Source organism: Sinocyclocheilus rhinocerous, unplaced genomic scaffold, assembly GCF_001515625.1.
Source record: "Sinocyclocheilus rhinocerous isolate Xijiao unplaced genomic scaffold, SAMN03320098_v1.1 scaffold705, whole genome shotgun sequence".
NCBI classification, from domain to species: domain Eukaryota; kingdom Metazoa; phylum Chordata; class Actinopteri; order Cypriniformes; family Cyprinidae; genus Sinocyclocheilus; species Sinocyclocheilus rhinocerous.
The window spans coordinates 368,377-392,466 of NW_015630576.1; the positions used below are offsets into that span (position 1 = coordinate 368,377).

The 24,090-nt window shown below is 36.7% G+C and overlaps 2 long non-coding RNA genes across 2 annotated transcripts in view; both read left to right on the forward strand.

The window, feature by feature from the left end:
- The first annotated feature begins 254 nt into the window (after positions 1-254).
- On the forward strand, positions 255-690 carry LOC107740622 (uncharacterized). The gene is made up of 2 exons (XR_001640098.1): positions 255-524; positions 629-690. It is a non-coding gene; the product is annotated as an uncharacterized LOC107740622 (long non-coding RNA).
- Positions 691-4,656: 3,966 nt separating this feature from the next.
- Positions 4,657-24,090, forward strand: part of LOC107740621 (uncharacterized) — a 46,655-nt gene continuing 27,221 nt past the window's right edge. Inside the window, exon 1 of the long non-coding RNA XR_001640097.1 lies at positions 4,657-4,980. This is a non-coding gene — a long non-coding RNA (uncharacterized LOC107740621). The remainder of the gene's footprint in view (positions 4,981-24,090) is intronic.

A 24,090-nucleotide genomic window follows, 5' to 3' on the forward strand; every position in this document is an offset into this window, starting at 1 on the left:
GAATGATGTGTGCTCCCGGCGCTTATTTATACTATAGTCGCACCGGTAGTGACGTCATGGCTGTCGCCGGCCAACGAGTTGGTGTTTTTTCAATGTATGCTTCAGACACGGGTCACGACGAGGCGTTCCCCATAGCGACCCCTACAGGACGCAGTGTCTCGTTCCCTACTCAGGGAACCATGGTTACATAAGTAACCTGAGACGTTTTCTGTGCCATTTGCTATTTTATTTATTATTTTTTATATCATCATATATTTTATATATAATTTTGTTTTACGATTGCAAATTGCTTACTGGTAACAGATTACAGGTAACAGTAAATGCAAACAAATGCATTATGTTGTATGAATTTTAATCATGAACAAAAAGTCTGTAAAAGTGTTGTGTAACTTACATCTTTGGGCTTAACTGTAATTAGCAAGTAACCAACAATTTCCCGTTTACCTCCCTTTGTAGGCTATGACTGAGCACATTACAGTGAGGATCACCATCCATCTTAATATTTTTTTTTTTAGGCAGCTCAGGTTATTAAAGGGTTATGAGGCTGTTGTATAGGAAATGTCTTTGCTTGTGTGTGTGTTGTTTACACGTAAATTTAAGTTGACTAATTTTTCGTTTTTTTTTACAGGCACACGCTTGTGAGTCTGAGACTGGATGAAGGGTGAGTTTTGCATTTCTGTACCAAATAAAGAGTATAAACTATATCTTAAGATAGTCAAAATTTTAACCACTTTAAAGTCCCCTAGTAAGCCTAGTAAGACCATAGTTAACAGATTCAGATGTATTTAATTAAGGATGGAGCTAAACTCTACAGGACAGTGATCCTCAGAGCAGGATTCGACACCCCTGCTTTAAACCATCACTTTTTTTTTGTTATTCAAAATATTGAATGTGTTTCTTAAATAATTTGTGTATATTGAAGTCTGTCAGTGTGTAGTGTATATAGAATAACCAACTGTTAGTCATTTTTACTCTGTTATTTTCTGATTTTTATGGTGAGCTCATGGTGAGACACTTCATACACACAAGAAGGGCGTGCAAGCTGGCCTCCTAATACGAAGACTACGATGGTTTTTTGCTACTTTTGTGCCCTTGTTGTATACATATACTGGCATTCACACATTAGCATGCACAGGTAGGTTGTGTACTGTTCTTAATATTAAAACCCTGTTTATAAGCACTGCAAGAAAAAAATAAATTTAAAATGTTTCAAACAAATGTTGTAGTATATTTTTTTTATCTGGATTTAAAATAAAGTTTACATTATAACTAGAAAATGTATGTTAAAAATTTTGAACTTAAGTTGAAACAGCAAATATTGTAAAGTCAAATGAACTTCAATAAAACAATTCAGCACTAGGCAAGATTTAAATTAGTGAGTTGAAATGACTTGTACTTTTAAGTTGATTTAACTTAACATTTTAAGGCAGCCACAAAACTTACGTTTTTAAGTTGAAAGGGGTGAACATTTTTTACAGTGTACAAATCAAGTTGAGAAAAGTAAAAAATCTGCTGAAGCTGGTTGCCTCAAACTTTTAAGTTTTCTCAACTTTTGATTTTTTTTTTTACAGTGTACTTATTTCAGTTTTTCCTTTTTAGTAAATTTGCAAAGTTGTCACATATCTATGGATTGTAGCTTGATAAAAAAGAAAGTAATTTAAAACAGTTAACATAAGGTCAGTTTATAACATAAAATGTTGTACAGCTTTTGGTAACAGCTTTTGGACCTTTTATCCGGTGAGTGAACAAGCCTAATGTGGTTAAGACCCAAAAGTGCAATGTGAAAAAACACCTGCTGAAGGTTGGGAGTGGAACTGAAGACGGTTCACCAGACTGTTGCACAATGCTGCACTTTGCCCCACTGAATGAGAGGATGTTGACCTTGTGCACAGAGAATATGAAAAAGCCTCTGTTGTATTTAGTTTTGCCCTGTTGCAGTTCCACTTTAGTAAGGGGCTCATCTCTCTGGCCCATTTGCATCGCTGCAACCGCGTACTCCACAAATAAGAAGATGCATATAGAGAGAGAGAGAGTGTGTGTGTGTTTGTGTGTGTGCGCATGTCGGGTTAATGTAGAGGAAAAAGACCTGCTCAGAAATGAGTGGAGAACAAAGGAGAAGCATTAACAAAATTCATCATCTGTCCGAGTGTGGTGATTGAGTTAATTACCTCATTACTCAAACAAACCAGCCACACCATCTGCAAACAGAGGGTGATATTTATACTGTCTCATGCAGCGTCTGCAAGGGTGGGGAATGGGGATATGAAATTATAACTCTGCTTATGTCCTTTCTCTCCAAAAACTTTTAGAAACTCAAAAACTTCTGTCAGTACATACTGGGGTTTTGTGGCACATGGCTGTCAATCCAGATTCTGCTAATAAGAAATCAGAATACATTAATGGTAAAGAATGTAACTTACTTGATAACTAATGACTTACTCTGAATATATACATATTTTATTCTGTTTATAATCTTATCAAAAACTCCGCTTCTAAAGATCCCTTTTTATTTCTTGCCAACTTACAGTATCTCAGTGACATCATTTGGTGTCCCTTTTTTGGCATAGGGCCTATTTGCTGGTGACTGCAGCAATGGCCTTAAAGGGGTCATATGATGCTGCTAAAAAGAACATTATTTTGTGTATTTGGTGTAATGAAATGTGTTTATGCGGTTTAAAGTTAAATGCTTAGCTTAGACCATGTTAAAAATGTCTGTGTAGATAGACCTCCATTTCCTGAGAAATAACTTCACTTTTCTGAGCCATTTTGCAATCACTTTTAACCAACTGCTCAAGTTCACACGTGTCCCTCCAAGTTTGAAAACCAATGACATTTATACGTTAAGTGAGAGAAATAGTAAGTGTCCAAATACTTTATGGGCCCACTGCATACAATATACTCTTCAAAAGTTTGGGGTCAGCGAGATTTTTGTTTTTTAATGACAAAAATCAATCATTTATTTGATCCAAAAATACAGTAAAAACAGTAATATATGAAATATCTCCTCTATTATGTATATAAATGTATGAAAATATATTAAATACTATCACAATTTATAATGACTCTTCTAAAATATATTTTAAGATGTAATTTATTCCTGTGATGCAAAGCTGAATTTTCAGCATCATTACTCCAGTCTTCAGTGTCACATGATCCTTCAGAAATCATTCTGATATACTGATTTGCTTCTGAAGAAACATTTTATTATGGAATTACCAATATGGAAAACAACTGTGCTGCTTAAACCATGATGCATTTTTTTCAGGATTCTTTAATGAATAAAAGTTTCAAAAGAACAGCATTTTTTTTCTGTACTAGAAATCTTTTGTTACGTTCTAACATTACATGTCTTTACGCTTTACTGTTACGTTTGATCAATTTAATGCATCCTTGATGAATAAAAGTATTCATTTCTTTCAAAAAAATAAAATAAAAAAATTTGAACAGTTTACATATGTTAACGTTAATTTGAAATCAAATTAAAGCATGAATGAATGTAGTAGTACTCCAGTACCCCAATTAAACTAGACTGAATATGACTTATTTATGGAATGTATTTCACGTTATTGTACATATTGCCTTGCTTTATTATATCATTATATCTTGTCTAATTTGTCAGTATTAAAATCAGTGGATTTCAGTAGCTTCCACTTATTTTAAGGTCACAAATAATACAAATATGGAATTTGAAGCATCTTATGTTCAAAAGGCACACTTACTTACTGTACATAAACCACAGAACTCAGACTCTAGCAGTAATACTGTGGTAGGCAAAGTTACACATTCATAACCTATTTGTCAGGCAAGTCTACAGAGTAAAGAGAATAGTTTCAATTCTATCAGGGTTCCCTGAAATGTTCCTGCAATTCTTGTTTATAATGTCCAGCTTTCTGCATCATTGCAGCAGCTGACACTCGTAACCATGGACACAACCTACAATTTTACTGAATCCATCACAACTATTGATCTGTAGGGACTCAAGACGCAAGAGAGATCTGCAGTGATGATAAAACCACAGCCTGGCTCACATGGCATGATTTGCACAAAGAATTGGCTGAACAAATTTTATTTTTCCACTATTCAAATCTTGTGGCTCCTGCAACCTTAACACTTGAAAATTCTGTACCTGAAAAAGTCAAGTAGATTGATAAAATCATAACGCAATGGGCATTTTAATAACAAACATAAATTTTACTAATTGCCAAGATTCCTATTTTATCAGGTAGAAATTGTGAGTAAAATTATTTAAAAATTCTTATCTCTATGTAAAGCCTGATATGAAAGTCAGTAAGTATCAAGTTCAAGTTTCAAATGTAGTTTATTTATATAGCACCATTAAAACAGCGACAGCTGACCAGTGTGCTTTACAGCATCAACTAAAAGAAACAAAAGAATAAAAAGGTAAAAAGATAAAATCACAGACGAATCATCAACACACTGTTTTCTTAAGTGGACACAGTGCAAGTACTACAAAGAAAGCTGAATAAATTACTACTAATAATAATAAGATGATTTGATGCTTCTGCCAAACATTTCTGATTACCCTTTCTGCATGGATTCTTAGTAGTGCTAGACGATCTGTCAAATACTAAATAGTGCTTGTGGTGATGCGGCCACGACGCGAAGGGGATTTTTAAAAACGATTTTTACGTGATTTTTCTCAAATATTAGGCCTATGTCTGGATAATCAAGTAAAGCTAAGTTGCTTCAGTCCAGTAAATTGTTTTTGTGGAAAAATGGGGAGTCAAAAAGGCTGAGAACCACTGTAAAACGGGTTTTCTTTCTTGTGATTACTTTCTACTACACTACAGAAAAAAACACTGCTGTTGAGGGCGTGTTGCCCCCTTGTGTCGGAATAATGTCACCAAACTGGTGAAAAGTTGTGTTATTCTGCCATCTACCGGTAGAAAACCAAACAGCTCATTTCCCGAACACAACCGTGAAAGTATAAGTGCACTGCCAGCTGCAAAGAAACACAAGGTAATGCAAAACATACACAAACCATGGTTTGACGACTCACATGAAGTTCAAGTAATGCTAGATGAACAACATTAAACAATGAATTTGATGATATTCATACATTTAGCGTCAAGTTTCTCTCGAAATAAGATGCTTTCTTGTAAACGTGGCGTCTTTGTAAATTATATGGCACTTTATTGTAGGCCTAGTGAGATGATTTCAAATAGCGGACAGGGAGAAAAAGGAAATATTTTAGCAGTACATGCTTCTGATTTCCACAAACTTGGAATGCATTATTTCCTGATGCAGATAAAGCCTAGGTCGGCTAACGTTGAGTTATCTGCACTGTCTGTTGGGGAAATAAAAATCGATACACCATCATCGAGGAAGAGGAATGTAATCCCGCCTTGAGCATCTGCTTGTCAGATGTGTCCATAGACCCCTTCATAGCGTGAAATAGAAAATCCCGGCTGTTCGCCGCGGCCTGCTTTATTTACCGCCGAGGCGGACAGTGACAGAGCGGCGCTCGGCTGCAGTGCCTCGTCTCGCCGCCAGATGGCGCTTGGGAGTAACTGGCCTTTTAGTCAAATGTAGCGTTTTTTGTTACTAACGAATGTTTAAAGTGTATTAAAGATGGCTTTGTTGAAGAGGAGTGAACGGAGTATAAAAAGTGCGGGGAATTTGAAGCGGTTTTTAGCATTTTTTTAAGCACCTATATGTGATATTTAACATAACATTTTTTCTAAATCATTTGCAATTATTGCATATACTGTTTTTTATGAACTTAAAATGTTTTGGAAATTGTGTACAATATTTCTAAACATTTGTCACTGCATGATTTTTAAATTAACTAGTGAAAGCAAAACGATTATTCAAATGGTTGCAAAATCTAAAATATACACTTGTGGATATGTAATAAAATACTGATGCTCGTTAAGTCATATGTTTTTCAAAAACACATTTGAAATATAAATAATTTAAAAATACTTTAATAATTTTTTTCTATTCATAAATTAAATGACAGTTTTGTGTAAATAGATTGCTGATTTTTTTGGACCTTAAGGTTAACAACAACCAAAAAAAAAAAAAAAAAAAATTGTGTTTTTTATGAACTTAAAATGTTTTGGAAATTGTGTACAATATTTCTAAACATTTGTCACTGCATGATTTTTAAATTAACTAGTGAAAGCAAAACGATTATTCAAATGGTTGCAAAATCTAAAATATACACTTGTGCATATGTAATAAAATACTGATGCTCATTAAGTCATATGTTTTTCAAAAACACATTTGAAATATAAATAATTTAAAAATACTTTTATAATTTTTTTCTATTCATAAATTAAATGACATTTTTGTGTAAATAGATTGCTGATTTTTTTGGACCTTAAGGTTAACAACAACCAAAAAAAAAAAAAAAAAAATTGTATTTTAACTGTCTGGAAATAATTTTTTTTGTAGGAAGTCTCATTAACAGGAATATTTCCAAATTTTTTGTAATATTCTTAATGTTGTCAAATTATATATTATATAAATCTTCAAGTTTGTGGTTTTCACGGTTCTAAATAAGTCATTAAGCTGAAAAGGAAAAATCACACATTTTGACCTTTTTATGAAAAGGCTTAGACTAAATGGAGTAAGCCTAAGAAAATGCCTTTATTCATGATTTAAAAAACAAAACAACATTTTCCTAGGCACAAGGATAGCATTTTGGTACTTAATGGTTACACTTCTTGATTTTTAGAGTTGTTAAATTAAATATTCACTGAAATTAGTAAACGATTTTCAAAAATATGCAGATCCAAAATGGACACACAGATTGCATTTTTAGCGTTTTAAAGTAGGTTTTCCCTTATCATCCAAGACATCCTTATTTGTCATAAAACCCTGTAGATTAGAACCTAAAATATTGATTTTTAATTCTAAAGGTCATCGAAATTTGCAGAATACTAGTAAAGTGTAAATTTCGCTAAATCTTTCTTGCCTTGAATTTATGACATAAATATACAATTTAATGCATATAGAACAAGTATGCCTTTGTATTGCATTCTTGTGTATTTACTTGTGAATTAATTTAAAAGGAATTAGGTGTATTTTTTTGGTAATATATATAAAATCATACCTTATTCTTTAATGCTCTCATATTTTTTCAACAAGATGTGTTATTGTACCTGTAGAAAAGATGAAAGGAAATATGTGCCGTTGTCTGTGTGCACAGCAGAGGGCGCCCTAACTGGGATCGCCCTAAATGTCACCTCCTATGAAGATAGCGGCCGTTCCCAGACACTGTAACAGATACGTGACCTGAGAGACCTGCGTGTGAAGGGCCTGATAAGTGCGGCACAGAGGGAAGCAGCGTTCTTCTGTTCCGCCGAGCCTTTCATCTCAATTTAAACCATCCTCTTCAGAACGTTCCACTCCTTTCTCTTCTCCATCTCGTCCTCTTGACAATGTCTTCTTTTCTTATGCTTTATTTCTGCCCCCTCACCTCTCGCTCTTCCTCCCGTTCTCCCGCTGTGAGCCGAGGTGTAATATATCCGTAGCCCATGTGTGCTGAAGTCTTTAACATTCTTTCTCGTGCAGAAAGCCAAAGCTGGCACTGTACTGCGCGAACACATCAAACACCGCTTCTTTATCTATGGCTTTCTTGCTGCGATTCAGGGGTCAGAGGTCAGCGTTCCACTTCCTTGCTCCGTCTTCCATCTCGAATGCCTGCTTTTGTGTTTGTATTCTTGCATATTTTTCATCTGTAATCTTCTATAGGTTTAAACAGCATGTTGTACTTATTTCAGATGCAGCGGCAGAATCGATCAACTGTTTTGACACTGTGTCGATGTGCTTTGCAGCGACAGGACGTTGAATCACGCAGAGTATCAGAGGTTAGATCCCTCCGTAGTCCTTTAGATCCGTTTATGATTCGATAGTTGAGTTCAGAGGAACATGTAGACAGTGAAAATCCCTCATGACAGCTTCTGACGGAGATCAAAATGCCCACCGCTGCTAATGTGTCTTTTGAGTTTGTATTTTACAGTTCTTGTTGATCTAGTTCGGTTTTACAATTATCAGTGACTGCAACCGGCTCGGCTTTGGCGATGATAGAAAAAAAAACACAAAGAGGAAATAATAAATCAATGTAATAATAATAAAAAATAAAATAATCAAATAAATTGATTTAGCCAAAAAAAAAAAAAATCTCTTTTAGTCAGTATTTTCTTTCTCAGTTTTAGTGGAAAACATCTTTAAAACATGGTAAATATACTTTACTTTTTGAAAGATTTATGATTGGTTTTAAGAGAACATATCTTGAATTAAGGTTTTATTTTACTGTTACAATTTTTTTAAATTGCCGTGTAAATAAAATATACTGAGTAGTTGTGTTTTTAGGATATTTAGATAGTTGTACTGGAAAATAATAATAATAAAAACCCTAAAGAAATTATTCACATTATCAAAATGTTTGGCATACATACATTTACTTAAAGCAGATTTTCTTAAGATTTAAGGTTTCCAGAGAATATAGCTTATTTTATTATATATATTTTAGAGTCACAGAAATTCTATACAAATATCCTAAATATCTTTTTGAGATAATTATATATATGCTTTCTGGAAAACAATAGAAAAATACTGATTATTCACTATTCGCAAATGTACTTGAAGCAGAATTTAATCTGTGACAAGTCTAAAAATAACAGTATTTTTTTTTCTTCATTGTATTGGAATATTGCCGATTTAGATTCAGAAAATTGATTTAGTTTATTTGAAGTAATGTTGGAAACCAATTGCACATATTTCCTTAGTCTTCATATCTTAAAACGGATTGTTAAAGCCATGTTGAGAATAATAGTATTTAGGTATTTGTCTGCAGCACAAAATAACAATGTTAAATAATTTGAATTAATGCAGTAATCTTACCATGAAATATTAAGTAACATTGAACTGAAATGGGCGTTAAACCATCTGGATATTTATTACTTAATTTACTCAGAGTTAGCTTTTGTACTTGCATAACTTCAATTATGTCTTTATGTTTGCTTTGCTAAAATAAAGCAGTCCAAACATTCTTAATTAAACTGAACTTGCAGGAATTTACAGTCGATATAAAAACAGTTCTTATGAATAGTGTTATTAGCAGTTTTTGGGATGCGTTCATGGTCAGGTCAGGCCAAGCGTTCCCCGAAACACACGTCGAAGTCAGAGGTCAGTCAAAATGAGGGCGCAGAAGAGAAAAAGGAGGGACAGAGGATGATGAAATGGTGAAAGGAAGAGCTTAGATAGTGACCTCTGGCCCCACGTCTTCCTTTTCTCTTTCACTCTCTTATTCGCTCCCTATGTTTCTTTTCTCATTCTTCTCACTGACTCTTTGTGTCCAGCGTTGATCGGACCACAGGCCGTGATCTCTGTGACCTTTCTAGGGGTCAGCTGGCGGCCATGACGACAGAGGGGTCAGTCTGCGGCCTCGGTTCATCTCTCGGTCAACTTCAGGTCATATTTTGGTCAACTTCAGTGGTGTGTTCTGTTCAAGACCCTGAAGCCACGAAGATGGTTTCATCAAAGAGCAGGTCTTGTGTTTCAGCTCGTGAGATTATACTAGTTGTCTCATGCTTCTGATTGGATTTGAGATTGTTTTTGTGGTTTTGTGTTTTTGCTGACTTGCCAATTCAAATTTATGCCTAAAGTGCTGCATGAAAAAGCTGTTTTTATGAAGAAAAAAGCCATTGTTTCTATTAGAAGTATTCAGATTGCTTGCAAGTAGCTAAACTAAAATGAACCCCTCGTTACGATCAACATGGAGGTCGTCTACCGGTCAATTCCAGGGCGTTTCCGCTATTCTAATACATATCTGCCCTCGTCATGACCTGAAAGCTGGGGTCATTTAGCAGTCATCGGAGTGTGTTCAGAAAAGCTCCAGATGATTCAGCGAGGTTTTAAACACTGGGAGTTTGGTCTGTCATCATAGGTCACTCGGTAGTCAGCATCATGCGTTGGGTAACGTTCATAAGGTGTAATGGCTTGACCCAAATTATTACTGCTGCTGACCTCCGTGTGATGCACAGAAGCGCTCGTGTGAATGTTTTCACCTCCCACTCCACGGCACAACAGTCGTACAATCCTTTAAATATACACACTTTAGATGTGCATGCAGCTCCCCTTACAATTAAATGACAAACGGGTCGTCATCAAAGATCATCATGTGATGTAGAGTTTGGTTAGTCGAAAAAGAATATGTCTGAGATTCAGTGTTAAACTTCGAACGGTAATCTTTGTTAACCTTGGTGCTATAGCCTTCAAGAAACCGTTCAACCTTTAGGTTGATGGTCTGTTATTAAGGTTTTTGGGGATGCGTTATAAATTGGTACCATTTTTGTTGAAATCGTCATTGAATAACTAGGCCTACAGAGTGAAATATTGGATATTTAATTCTGAATGCACCTATTTTAGATACAAAATTTAGATGACAAAATTTTAAATAATAATATTGTTACATAATAATTCCCTAATGTTTAGGAATGCACTGTTATATTTATTATTATTAATTGGTACCATTTTGGTTCTCTGATGATATTTGAAGTTACATTTTTCAGTGTTGCTCAATATTGGTTGTTTAATTTTGAATGCACCTATTTTTCCATTAAGATGGAAAAAATGTACATTACAATTTTAAATAATTCAAATGAAATTTGTATTTAGATGGCCTTAAAAATTACCGAATGTTAATATAAAATAGAAATAATTTCTAAAAAATGTCATTATTAGTTGACTGTACATTGATAACTGTAATCTTTAGCATATCTTAAAATGAACATCATTTGATCTTATTTTTGATGCTTAAATTTACATGAATTTTTTAAAACGATTGACTTTTAGTATTTTATTTTGAATTTTAATTAGACTTATTGGTTTAGTAATTATTAATTTATTATATTATATTATAATTATTGGTAATATTATTAATTATTGGCATATGGTATTGGCCAGAATTGTAATATTGTGCATCCCTTGATTTGTCGTTTTGTTGGAATGCCAGGCATACATTTCCAGTGTAAGTTATGCTTGATTTTGGATACTTTTAGAAGTAGCATTACGTCGTTTTCACCCCATAGCTCCCACCGCATGCTTCAGAATTTTCACACACTTCAATTAATATTCATGTGACCTCAAATTCACCCAGAAAGTGGTGTGGGTCGTCTGGCGGTCAGTGGCGTAGGGGTGCTTCTTTCCCCTAAAAGCGCTACAATGCCCCTACAAAAACATACAAGCGGCGATCAGTTAGTCTGATCATTCAAATTAGTAGGCTGCTTGTATTTGGCCTCCGTCTGACCTGCATGTAACCGGGGTCACCCGGCAGTCAGATTCAGGGGTCATCAGACGGTCGAAGTCCTTGTGTCCCTTCCGAGCCACCGTAGGGTGTTGGTTGCATCCGTGGGGTCTGATTGGCTCAGTGGCAGGGCCAGAGTACTCATCAATCCTTCCTCTAATCATTACAGATGGAAGACAGTGGCGTAAACCGGCATCATTAGGCCACAGCCTCTCGTGTCCACTTTAAACCGCCGTTATGACTTCACAGAAGCATCTGTAACTTGCTCCCCTGGGGAGCGACGTCGAAGGATGAAGTACTTTTGAGATGGTCTTCTATCAGTTAAGTGTGCAGGGTTGACAGGGCTGAGCTAATTTTGTCATCCACACCACTGTGATAGTCGGCCTACTGACATGAGGGACACCATGCTGGGGCAGCACGATTGAGGAACAAAGCGAATTACGATATTTCTAATAAAAATTCCAAATGAAAATATGATTTTTGCAAAAAAAAATAAAAATCTAGGTTTGCTATGTTTATTTGTACGGCTGCACAATGTGGCCAAGATTTTGTAATTATATATCAGTATGACTATAAAATAAAAATAATGATAATTCTATTGATTATAGTCATAATAGTAATAATGAGGAGGATGATGATATTATTATTATTATTGCTACTGTTATTTTAGTATTGGTATACTGTTATATATTTTACTTTTTATATTTTCCATTTTCATTTAATTGTTTTTTTAAAATTTCAAGTAATTTAAATGTGTTTTTGTAATGTTTTGTAGATTTTTTTGTCTATTTTTTTTAAAATTTTATTTCAGTTTTTTATTAGTTAGTTTTTATTAGTTACTACATCAAGTTAAACTAAATTTGGCAACGAGCTAAAATAAGTTTTGTGAAAATATTTTACTTCATTTAACATTGTTTTATTTCAAATAATGTAATTTTATCAGTTAACAAATTTATTCTCATTTTAGTTTTAGTGAACTATAATAACTACTACTGAATACAAATGTAAAAAGAAAATAAGTATTACTATATGTAATAAGCAATTTTTTTATGCTACAACTGTAGAATTGAAATACTAATATTTATGTCTGTCCTAGTTTCTTCATATAACTACAGTATATCACTCTTATCTTCTCTGTTGTTGATAAGTGCTTCTCATTTCAAGTATGGGAAGATGGTATGTGTCTTGCATTCCCAAATACACATTAAAGTGACCCAAACTTAGAGCAGATTCAAAGATGAGTTTTTGTGCAGCATTTTCTGCTTTGAGCCGCTGCAAACACTGGCGGGTAATGAGTTGCTCACGTGTAAATTAACACAGTGCAGCGCTTGACTTTATATTCATTCAATTAAATCGCAGTCTTTGCTATTTGATATTCTCCTTAATGCGATTTCGGTTTTATTTCGATTAATGGCGCAGCAGTGCCACATCCGAGTGTTGTTCCCCTTCAGAAACTGTGAAACACAAAGGTACAGACAGAATAAGCAGTGGAACGATCTCTCTCTGTGTGTCGATTGTGACGTATCCGTACACAGCAGGAGAGGTCAAAAACCGAGAGCGCTGCAGCAAGGTGCTGCCGTTGCTGATGAGCTTTCATAGCATGTGTGTTTTCGTCAGGAGGAACGAAGCGGGTTCAACGGCAGGGCAATGGCAGACCCCCCATTCTCAATCACACTTGGTCCCTGAGGGCATGCAATGCTGCATGCGCGTGAAGCTGCGCAAGCAAAAGTACGATGCACGAATAAATACCAACGAAAAAAGGGCGAAAAAGTACGCATTTTGGTGTATTATCGAGCATGCTGGCGAGGCCGCTGGTAAACATCTGACATCATAGACGCACGCACCATGTGGCATCTCCACAGAGATATTTTTAACCAGCATGCTGCCGGCTTTCCCTAAAAGCCCTATTCCTCATACCTCTCTCATCCATCTTTCCTGGCTTGTCTCATCTCCGCATGCACCTGCGCATCTACCTTCCATCATCCCTTTTGTCTAAACACAGGCCTGGAGGTGTTTAAAGGAAAAGTGTGGGCCGAGATGCTGGTTTGGAATGAATCATGATGCTCCGAGCGTCATATTTGACGCTAAACGGGTCCGTCCTTACTGCGTTTCTGGTGGGGTCGTTGCGAGGTCGGGAGGAAAAATGGAGCACTGTGTAATGCCCCTCCGTGCCTACTGATGGAATGCTCTTTCTTGTTCCTCCTCTAATGCTTTCCTTTAATTCCTCTCTTTCATGCTTGTTTCCCGCCCATCTTTCCTGGCTTATCTCATCTCCGCATGCACCTGCGCATCTACCTTCCATCATCCCTTTTGTGTCTAAACACAGGCCTGGAGGTGTTTAAAGGAAAAGTGTGGGCCGAGATGCTGGTTTGGAATGAATCATGATGCTCCGAGCGTCATATTTGACGCTAAACGGGTCCGTCCTTACTGCGTTTATGGTCCGACGCGTGGTGAAACCAGTCATCCCTGAAGAACCTAACATCCCTTCTATACCGTTTGTGTAGTTTAAACATTTATCAGCTATTAAAACATGCCGTTTTGTAAAATTGCAGGACGGAGGCTCATAATCTAGACTCGTTTTTCTCATATAAACACGTCCTTGTAGTGGCCCGGAACAATAAGATGAATGGTGCGCACTAGGCAGCGCTGTGATCTCTGGTGGGATCGGGCCTCGGGACCCTTCTGACGGGACACAGGTTAAATATTTTCATCTGGAAACCCACTGAACCTTATATTCCTTCTATTCATTAACCGAAACTCTGTGATCTGGCTTTTATTCACCCCCGAGACGTGTTTGTGAACGGGGCATGCCGTGACTTCAAACATGCAGAGCTTAAAAGCAAGAGGAAGTTGTCCTGAGGCCGTCATGCCCCGTCCATAATTTCTGGGCCACTGGATTGACTATTTTAGGACGGTGTAACGGGAACACTTTGTTGTGATTGGAGTGGCCCTCAATACTAATCCGTTTGCATGTGGGCACTGAGTTAAAATACTATCCAATTAAGTTGCTTCAAAGAATCAAATTACAAATTAAATCAAATGAATCTCAGTTAAAAAACCCAGATTCGCCCAGCATTAAAGTCTCGGTGCTTTATTTTAACAGCTCAATGACTATGAAAGCTCAGGAGAATTTGGCCCCCGGTGATTGTTAATCAGAAATGAAGGCAGCATGTTAATAGCAGCGCTTGGACTCTAGATGTCAGCAGTGTCTGGTGGACCGTTGGTGAAATGAGCGCTTGTACCCGTCTGCTTTGCATTCAGTTTTAGTTTTGTATGCTCAAGTGGCTGCTGTGAACTGGGAAAGAGGTTTTGATTTGAAAATCAGCTTGAGTTTTGTTTCGAATAGACACATTCTTTGCTAAGAGCTGTTTGATTGATCCAAACTTGATATCATCATGAACGCGTGATGTTCTCACATGAAGTGTGTGATGTGACAATAGTTGTCACAGTTTGCTTTTATTTATGATACTTTAAAAAAAGTCATGTTCAGGTAATAAAGTTCTTTAGGTTCGCCAAGTGATGAAGTAAAAGGAGAGCAGGGATAATAGTGATACTCTTTGGTTTCTGCTCATTTATTTAGATAAATGAGCCACTATTTTGGTTTCTGTTTAGCTTAAAGCTTTACAGCAAATATCTTCAATATGTCAGAAGTAATTTCATGTCAATTAAAGTAACTTAATGTTGTAAATATTCAAACACCCAGGATATATGATTATATAAGAAGTTTGTGATAATTGTAACCATAAATAAATAAATAAATAAATAAGTTCTATAAAGGAAATATATTGTTTTTAAAAATGTATTTAATATAATTTTATTGTACAGCCTTTATTTGTAACCTATTTATTTGTGACAAAAAAGCTGTCTTGAAAATACATTTTATGGGCTAGTTAATGTTCATGTTCTGGACCCAACTTTCATTCATAGACGGCATCAACATTTTTTTTTTTGGTTATATTGTGACATTTTAAGTTATTACATTTATTTAACCATGTATTTATACTGGATCCTCATACCAATAGGCTTTTGCACTTTTAAAATGTGGTTTGTGGATTATATATGTGTAAGTGACAGATTTGGCGGTGTAAATTTGGCACTCGGTACAGATCAGTGTCTTTTTTTTGTACCTGTTGGATTTTGAGTTGTCGTTGTGTTCCACTGTGATGATAAGAACTGTGATGCATGTAAGGAAAAGGTCTTGAGGCCTAATTTCTGATTTTGTCTCTGGTTCTGAAATTTAAGGGAAATGTACAATTTTAAAATTGGTCAGATGTGTTGTCTAGTGGTTCGCAATTGTGCTTCAGATGATCGTTAGAGCTATAGTGCTTATGTGGATGATTTTAAATTTGAATTTGTCCAACACTGGGGCATACACTCTTAAAAATATAGGTGCTTCACGGATGCCATAGAAGAACCTTTTTGTCTAAATGGTTCCATAAAAAACCTTTAACATCTGAAGAAACTTTCTGTGTCACAAAAGGTTCTTTGTGGCGAAAGAAGGTTCTTCAGATTATAAAAAGGTAAGAAAGAGATGGTTCTTTAAAGAACCTTTGACTGAATGGTTCTTTCTGGAACCGAAAATGGGTCTTCTATGGCATTGCTGTGAAGAACCTTTTAAGCACCTTTATTTTTAAGAGTGCAAGTCCATTCCCTTCTTCTTTTGCTGTATTTGTCTCCTCTCAGTTGGCCAAAAGTTAAATAAACACATAAAAATCTAAATATGTTCTAAATTCTTTTTTTGACATTTAAATAATGTTTCCAATCAATTGACATTATTTAAGTGGCATAATTCCTACACACAGCATTAAATGTAACATTCCAGAAGCAAATTCCTTTTTTTATTCCTTTTTTTGGTTCCATCATTTCCTTACCTTCTTTCTCTGTGAGGGAGCGGTTGCAGGCCATTGGCTGGGGTTGCCAGGGCAACTGCTTGCATGGTGAGTGGGCAAGACTGTGGCTGGCATAGTGACTGCATTGGGCAGGACAGCTGGGTGCCATGCAGACCCCCTCAGACGTGCATTTCATTTGGCGGAGGGATCGTAACAACAGAATGCTGCGTTGAGCCAGAACCACGTGTTCCATGTGGCCGGAGATTAGTCTGATTTGAACATAACTTGATTAATTTCTTCTCCTTGTTTTTGTAGGGATGCACAATACGTCAGCGCCATAATGGTTATTGGTTGTCATCGTAATTTCTTACACTACCATTCAGAAGTTACAGGGTCAGAAAGATTTGTTTAATGTTTAAAGGAATTCTCTTATGCTCACCAAAGCTGCATTTATTTTTATCAAAAATACTGTAATTATGAAATATTACTACAATTTGAAAAGTATGTTTTCAATTTTAATATATGTTAAAATGTAATTTATTCCTGTGATCAAAGCTGAATTTTCAGCATCATTACTCCAGTCTTCAGTGTCACATGATCCTTCAGAAATCATTCCAATATGCTGATTTGCTGCTCAAAACATTTCTGATTATTATCAAAGTTTAAAATTATTGTGCTGCTTAATATTTGTGTGCAAACCATGACACATTTTTCAGAATACATTTTTTTTAATGACTAGAAAGTTATATACAGCGGGTAAAATAAGTATTGAACACATCATTTTTCTCTGTAAATATATTTCTAAAGGTGCTGTTGACATGAAATTTTCACCAGATGTCGGTAACAATCCAAGTAATCCATACATACAAAGAAAACAATACAAATAAGTTCAGAAATTAAGTTCTGTGTAATAAACTGGAATGACCCGGGGGAAAAGTATTGAACACGCGGTAGCACTTTATTTTACAGTACGTGTACTTCCCTGGTACATACATGGTAAATATCTTGTACCTACAGGCAAATGCGTGGTAACACATGGTACTTACCTGAAATGTATGTACATTAGTGATGCGCGGATGAGCTAAAACGTCACCCGAATCCGCAGCTTCAAATAAATTATCCGCCCGCACCTGTATTTTTGTCTGATTTAGATAACCGCACCCGACCCGCACCCGATCATCACATTAGGGTTCGTACAGTCATGAAAAACCTGGAAAAGTAATTGAACAGCAATTTCCAGGTTTATGTAAAAATAAATAAACTCAAAAAGTTTTTGAAAAAATCATGAAAATCTATTTCACAATTCTCTGTATAATAGAATTATGTTTAATCAGATCCTGAATTTCGTTGCGGGATTGCGCATACATCGCATTAAATACTTGCATCATTAATGATTTATTTTATCCACCCGCGACCCACCCGCAAATAATCAGAATGCATTTTTTTATTATACGACCCACCCGATCCGCGGATTATCCGCAGCGCCCGCGGATATAACCGCCATCCGCGCATCACTAATGTACATACATTTACTAATAAGAAACACAGCTGTACTTAACAGTCGTAAATGCATGGTTAGTATGTACATACAGACAAGTGTGGGTACTTACAGGTAGTGTCCATACATGGTAACTAATTAGATCCTTTACTATACGTACTAATGTATAGGCTATACATAATAAATATGTAGTATTTACAGACAAGTGTGTATGTACAAACAGGCACTTACAGTATCCGGATATGGTAACTAATAAGACAAATTACTGTACATACTAATGGTATGTACATGGTAAATATGTAGCACTTAAGTGTGGTTAATAACAGGCACAAACATACAGTGTATATTCATAATAACTAATGTGAAACTATATGTGCTTACCAAAACTTTGACAAATTATAGATATTTGTAAGTTCAAGTCCTCATGGTACATGCTTTGGAAGTTGGTTGGGAACACTGCAGTACCTGTGCAACCACGGCGGTTGAGTGCGTTACTTATTGTACTTATTATTTTCTTTGAAACAATTGTACATGCTAATTCCAGGTCTTTCTGAAGATCTCCACAAGTGGTCCTTGGCTCTTGGACAACTCTTCTGATAATTTTTTTCACTCCTCTGTCAGAGATCTTGCGAGGAGCACCTGGTCGTGGCCGGTTTATGGTGAAATTATTTTCTTTCCACTTCCAGATTATGGCCCCAACAGTGCTCACTGGAACATTCAGAAGTATAGAAATCCTTCTGTAACCAATGCCAGCAGTATGTTTTGCAACAATAAGTTTGCAAAGGTCTTGAAAAAGCTCTTTGCTTTTATCCATTATGAAATGTTTATTGTGTGACACAATGGTCATGAGACACCTTTTTATAGGCGATCAGCTGGGACTGAACCAGCTAATATTAATTTCCACTGACAAGGGGCAGGATTGCTTTCTAATTACTGATAGATTTCAGCTGGTGTCTTGGCTTTCCATGCCTTTTTGCACCTCCCTTTCTTCATGTGTTCAATACTTTTTCCCTGTGTCATTCCACTTTATTACACAGAACTTAATTTCTGAACTTATTTGTTTTGCTTTCTTTGTATGTATGGATTACTTGGATTGTTACCGACATCTGGTGAAAATTTGAAGTCAACAGCACCTTTAGAAATATATTTACTGGGAAAAATGGTCATGTGTTCAATACTTATTTTACCCGCTGTATATATTTTACATTTATTTATACTACTCAGTATTGGATATTATTTTTTTTTCAAATTTTTTAAGATTTAGATAATTGTTAACATTAAATGAAAATATTATTTATCAATCTTTTGTACTGCATATAATTTTATAGCATAAACACTATTTATAACAAACTCTATTTACATTTTTATGTTTGTTAAAAAAGGGAAACAAAGTGCTATTTTTTAATATGAGCCGTTTATAATTTTGGTCATAATATGAAAATAATTATCTACCTATTGAATTGGCCGGAATTTCAGAATTGGTGCATCACCGTTTTTGCACCACACCAGTTTAGTAATTAGACAAAATCATGTAACCTCCTCCTGTTCATTTCCACATTTAATCTTATAGGAAACTGTTGTTCCTGTGATTATTCTTCATGTTTTGTTGGAAACAAATGTAATTTGATCGTGCTGCTTGTTCCAAATGACCAAATAGCTTCGGCGAGACTCTACTAATACCTTTAGGCCTATGTTTATGTTCTTGGTTGATGACTTCTTTGTAGAACTGCAAGAATGGTTTAATGTGTGAAGCCTGTAGTTTCTCTGACCTTTGACCCTGACCATTGACATCATACAGCTGATGAAACATGAACCAATCAGCATGTAGAACTTTGAGCGAAGACCATTGAATTGTCATCCATCCATCCATCCATCCATCCATCCATCCGAGGCCGTATGCTAGTGTATTTGCGATCAGACACATCAAGTGAAATGAGGGGCTGAAAAACGTCCTCATCTCCTCCGCCCCTTGCTTTCCGCCCGCGAGAACACAGCAAGTTCTTCATTAGGAGAGGAAATCATTCCCCCATCTTTCACACACTCCCAATCTGCAAATGTCACCGGGGTGTGGGCATGTGTGTGTGTGTTAAGATGCCAGATGGATTGTGGCATGAGACACTATTTCATGTTTGACTGTGCCTTGTGTTGCGGGGAGGAGAGTGTGTGTGTGAGTGTGTGTGTGCTAGGAACGGCTGTGCACAGCGAGAGATTAATTCTGCTAAATTAATTGGGCTGAGATTGAAAATGAGAGAGCAAGCAGGTTGCAGATGAGCACACACACACATGCAAACCTCCTGCCTGTGACGCACACACTCTTATTTGCCATACACCCCTGATTGTTTGCAGTGTGTGTGTTTTTGTGTGGTTACGAGTGTGTGCGCGCGCATGCACAGCAGGGTAGAATGTATACACACACACACACACACACACACACACAAGCTGCAATGCTGAGATATGCAGTCAAACACACCCACACACACCCCGGTGTGTGCGGGGACTCAGAGTGGTGATTTTGAGACGAAGGGCCCCCATAAATCTCCTTCCATACAGGAGCTGAGTCTGCACAGGGACAAGAAAGAGAACATCACCATCTGGAGAAAGAGAGAAAGAGAGAAAAGGAGAGAAGGTATAGTTTATATCAACCATCAGTAAAGTCTCACAGGCCACGTTCACACCAGAGCCGCTCCTCTTCTGAGTGCGTAATCCCGTTCTGTTCACACCGCAGGGAAAATCAGCTTTTTTTTTTCTTGAAGGAATTCAGTATCGGGTTTAGTACAAGTTCTGCATCTGTGGCATGTTGTTAATTACCACAAAAATTTTTTGACTTGTCCCTCCTTTTCATGCAAAGCAAAAATCTGGGATACAGCAAGGCACTTAAAATGGGAGTGAATGAGGCCAGTCCGTGAATTTTCAAATACAAAAATGTAAACAATATGCATGTTACCACAAATTTAGTGTGAAAAATCACTTTGTAACTTACTTTTCTGTGTATAAAGATATCTGATTTTATAATTTTGTTTCCATAATGCAATGCCATTAACAACCCTAACATTACAGTTTTGCAACTAATACACAAAATTTTTACAGAAGACTACACATTTCTGCTTTCAAATTCTCATAAAAAAGTCCCCATTCAATTCCACTGTAAGTGACTCACTAGCTATATTTCCATCCACGAATTTTCATGCGAATTTTGGGGTATCGCATAAAAAAAAAACGCTGGATGTTTTTTCCAAGAGTCCAAGATGCACATACAATCTTAAAATGTGCTTAAAAGAGAAAGTAAGAAAACATGCATTTAAATGATGGAAACACATTTATTCAGATGCACAATTAATTATGTATGCTTACTGAAACTTTGTGCCAGTTTCCCAGGACAAGGGATAGAAACGGTACTTTTTCTGTACTTTACGGTACTTTACTACTTTTGTAACTTTGAATGCATGGCGACCTTAACCTTGACTTTTGTGCTAATCAACATTATGCCACAAATGCTGGTCACATTATGTTTCATTTGAAATCTATTGATGTCAACAAGTTTCTGAGAGGATTACATTTAGAAGTAGAGTAAAGTGTTGTAAACCTTATTATTTTTGTGTGAAAAACTTTAGGTCTTTGCTAATATAGCATTAAAGGTTTGGATGGAATGAAAGAAAGGTGGAGGCGGTTTATTCCGCCCAACTCTACGAATCTTTACAGAATTCGGCTTCGCCTGATCGAGCAACTCAATTATCCTGTTAATACAATCTCAGCCTCAAACACCGTTCCCATTATTGCAGAACACACCGCCTGCGGCCACACACACACGCACCAACAGCTGTGGTACAAAGAAACCTCACAGGCATAAACACACGCTTCTGAAATATAAAAGGAGAACATTATGCATCTGAACTCCATGTGTTCTCTAAAATGAATCTGTTTTTCCTTTTAATCTCTAGGTAACATGAAGGCCTACTGGCCTTTTTGGGTGATAGTGAGAACATGTTGAGGTTTCTGGTGCATGAAAGCTTAGCAGTTGCTATTTGAGTTTCTTAATAAACTGTCTACAGCTTCGGTGTGGAACTCTGGCCTAGTGAAAACAAATCAAAAGTGTGTCAGAAGAGACAGATTGATGTGTCTCTCATCTCCAGCCTGACTGAACATAGCTCATCATTACTGTCAACACAGAGAGAGAGAGAGAGAGAGAGAGAGAGAGAGGGGAAAGGATTGAGAGAACAAATGAGTGCAGGAGAAAGACAGAATGAAAGACTCTGGAAAGACAAGACAGGTTTAGACTCAAATGTTTGAAGTGAAGGGTTAGATGAAGAAGTTGATATTATTAGGTATAGATGAAACATTGTAGGTGAAGACTAGGAAAAAGCATCTAGCCTAAATGATCTCTTATGCTAGAACAGTGGTTTTCAAACTTTTTTTAAGAGCGACCCTATTTTTTTCTTTTAAAATTTACGCGACCCATACATACATGCACACTGTGCTGTGCTGATGGAGTGAATGTTAATGAGTGACAACTGTGCCACAGACCGGTCACAAGTCCCACTTAGCCTCACATCAGTTTTGGCATATCTTATTTTGTCCATTCCATTGTTATGATTATCACCATGTCAGACATTGCGATTTCGAGAAAATCCCCAATTTATGTGCGGTTGTCACTCCCGAAACTTTGTAGCATGTTCACCACATTAGTCCTCTTAGCAGCATGAAAAGCAAAACTTTTATTCAAATTCTGAAAGGACTATATAAGAAAGTGTGCAAAGAGCGCTCCCTTAATGACTGAAAAGCAATTTCAGAAAATTGTGTTATAATCAATGAATCTCTCTACACAGCACAATTAATCTCTTATTTACATCGCGTCTACACTTTGTTCATTGTAATGAGAGGATTCGCACGCTTCCAGAACTCAGGATTGAACAAAAACTTTGAGTGGTGAGTGGATTCTAACTGACATGCCTCTGATTGGCCATTGCGTTCCAGAAATCAACAGATACGTCTGTGATTGGCTACAATGTTCAGCGCTGCAAAAACATCGCAAACACAAATACACATTGGATTCTGCTGCGAGGTGGTAGCAGCTTACTTTCGTTTTGTAGTTTGTTTATTTTGTTATTACAGTTAAGTTTGCCGATTCCCTTCCTTCTTCCCTGAGTCTTGAACTTTGTAACATAAGGCACTTTCGCAACGGAAGAACCTTTCCATAGTTCCTAGAACTATTGGCGGAAGTTCCCGCTTTTTGGTGTGTTCGCACCTCAGGAACTGAATTTATAGTTCTAGGAACTCCATTTGGGGGAACTGATTTAGCTCCTACTTCAGAGTAGGGTCTAAATCAGTGACGTAAGTGTATGCTGATTGGCCAAACGCATGCGAAACACCGGCTACCCAGCATTTTTAAAAAGCCATTTAAACATATTTGTTCCACAAACATGGAAAACGGCGATAACAGCATTTACATGTTGGTCTGCAGCATTGTGTTCTTTTCTCAGCCTCGATGATATGTAACACTGGAAGTTGTCATAGGAGATTTAGTCAGATTTTCGCACTCTCTGTCTTAATCGCATAAATTGTGCGTTTACATTCCATCTCCGTTGTCTCGAAACCCATGACACACAACAAAAACAGCTCCGATCATGGCGTCCTCCATTCACAGGTTGTAGATGTTTGTAAATGGCACGAATAAAGACGTCGCTGTCGGCGAGTTCCTGCTGCCAATGTGAATGCAACCAGGAAAATGGCGCGAGGGGGAAATTGGTTCTCTAGGAACCACCCTGCTGGCTAGTTCCTAGAACTAAGTTCCTAGGACTATGCGGTGTGAAAGCACCTATACATATACATTTTCCTTAAATCATCCTGGCAACCCATTTTTTAAGTCTTGGCCCAGGGTTTTAAAACCACTGTGCTAGAAGATCTGATTTCAGATTAGCCTTCTGTCTTCAGGCTTCAAACTAATCCAAGTGCTCAAGGTTTGGCTGGTTAGCATTTAGCACACATCCATCGTAGATGTCATAACTATATCGCCTGGTTGCAAAAACACCTTTCTCCATTGAGTGCTGCAGGAAGGAGTCCTAAAACCTGAAAAGGAGTTGCCATTTTTGCACTTCTAGTTCCATCGTTTCGAAGTCACTGAATGGGTTTCTGGTTGAATGAGTTAATACAAGCTCAAGATATTTTCCACGATTTATTCTACGACATACAGAAGTAATACCCCACTCTTGTTTGGGGTATTAAAAAGGTGGTTGCTAACAAGTGGCTAAATGGAAGTACAGAGGCTGTCGGGGGACATTAAACGTCATTACGATGAACAGAAGAACACATCTACTCATTAGTATGCTTTTATGATATTCACACATTTGTAAGTGCAGTTTAAGTCTCCAAATACTTTTTTGTGGCCACTGTATTTAGTTTTGGATGAAGTGGATGTTTCTACTAAATGGCATAATGGTCTTCATCACACGAGATAAATCAATCCTCTTTCAGTCTATTATGTTATTAGT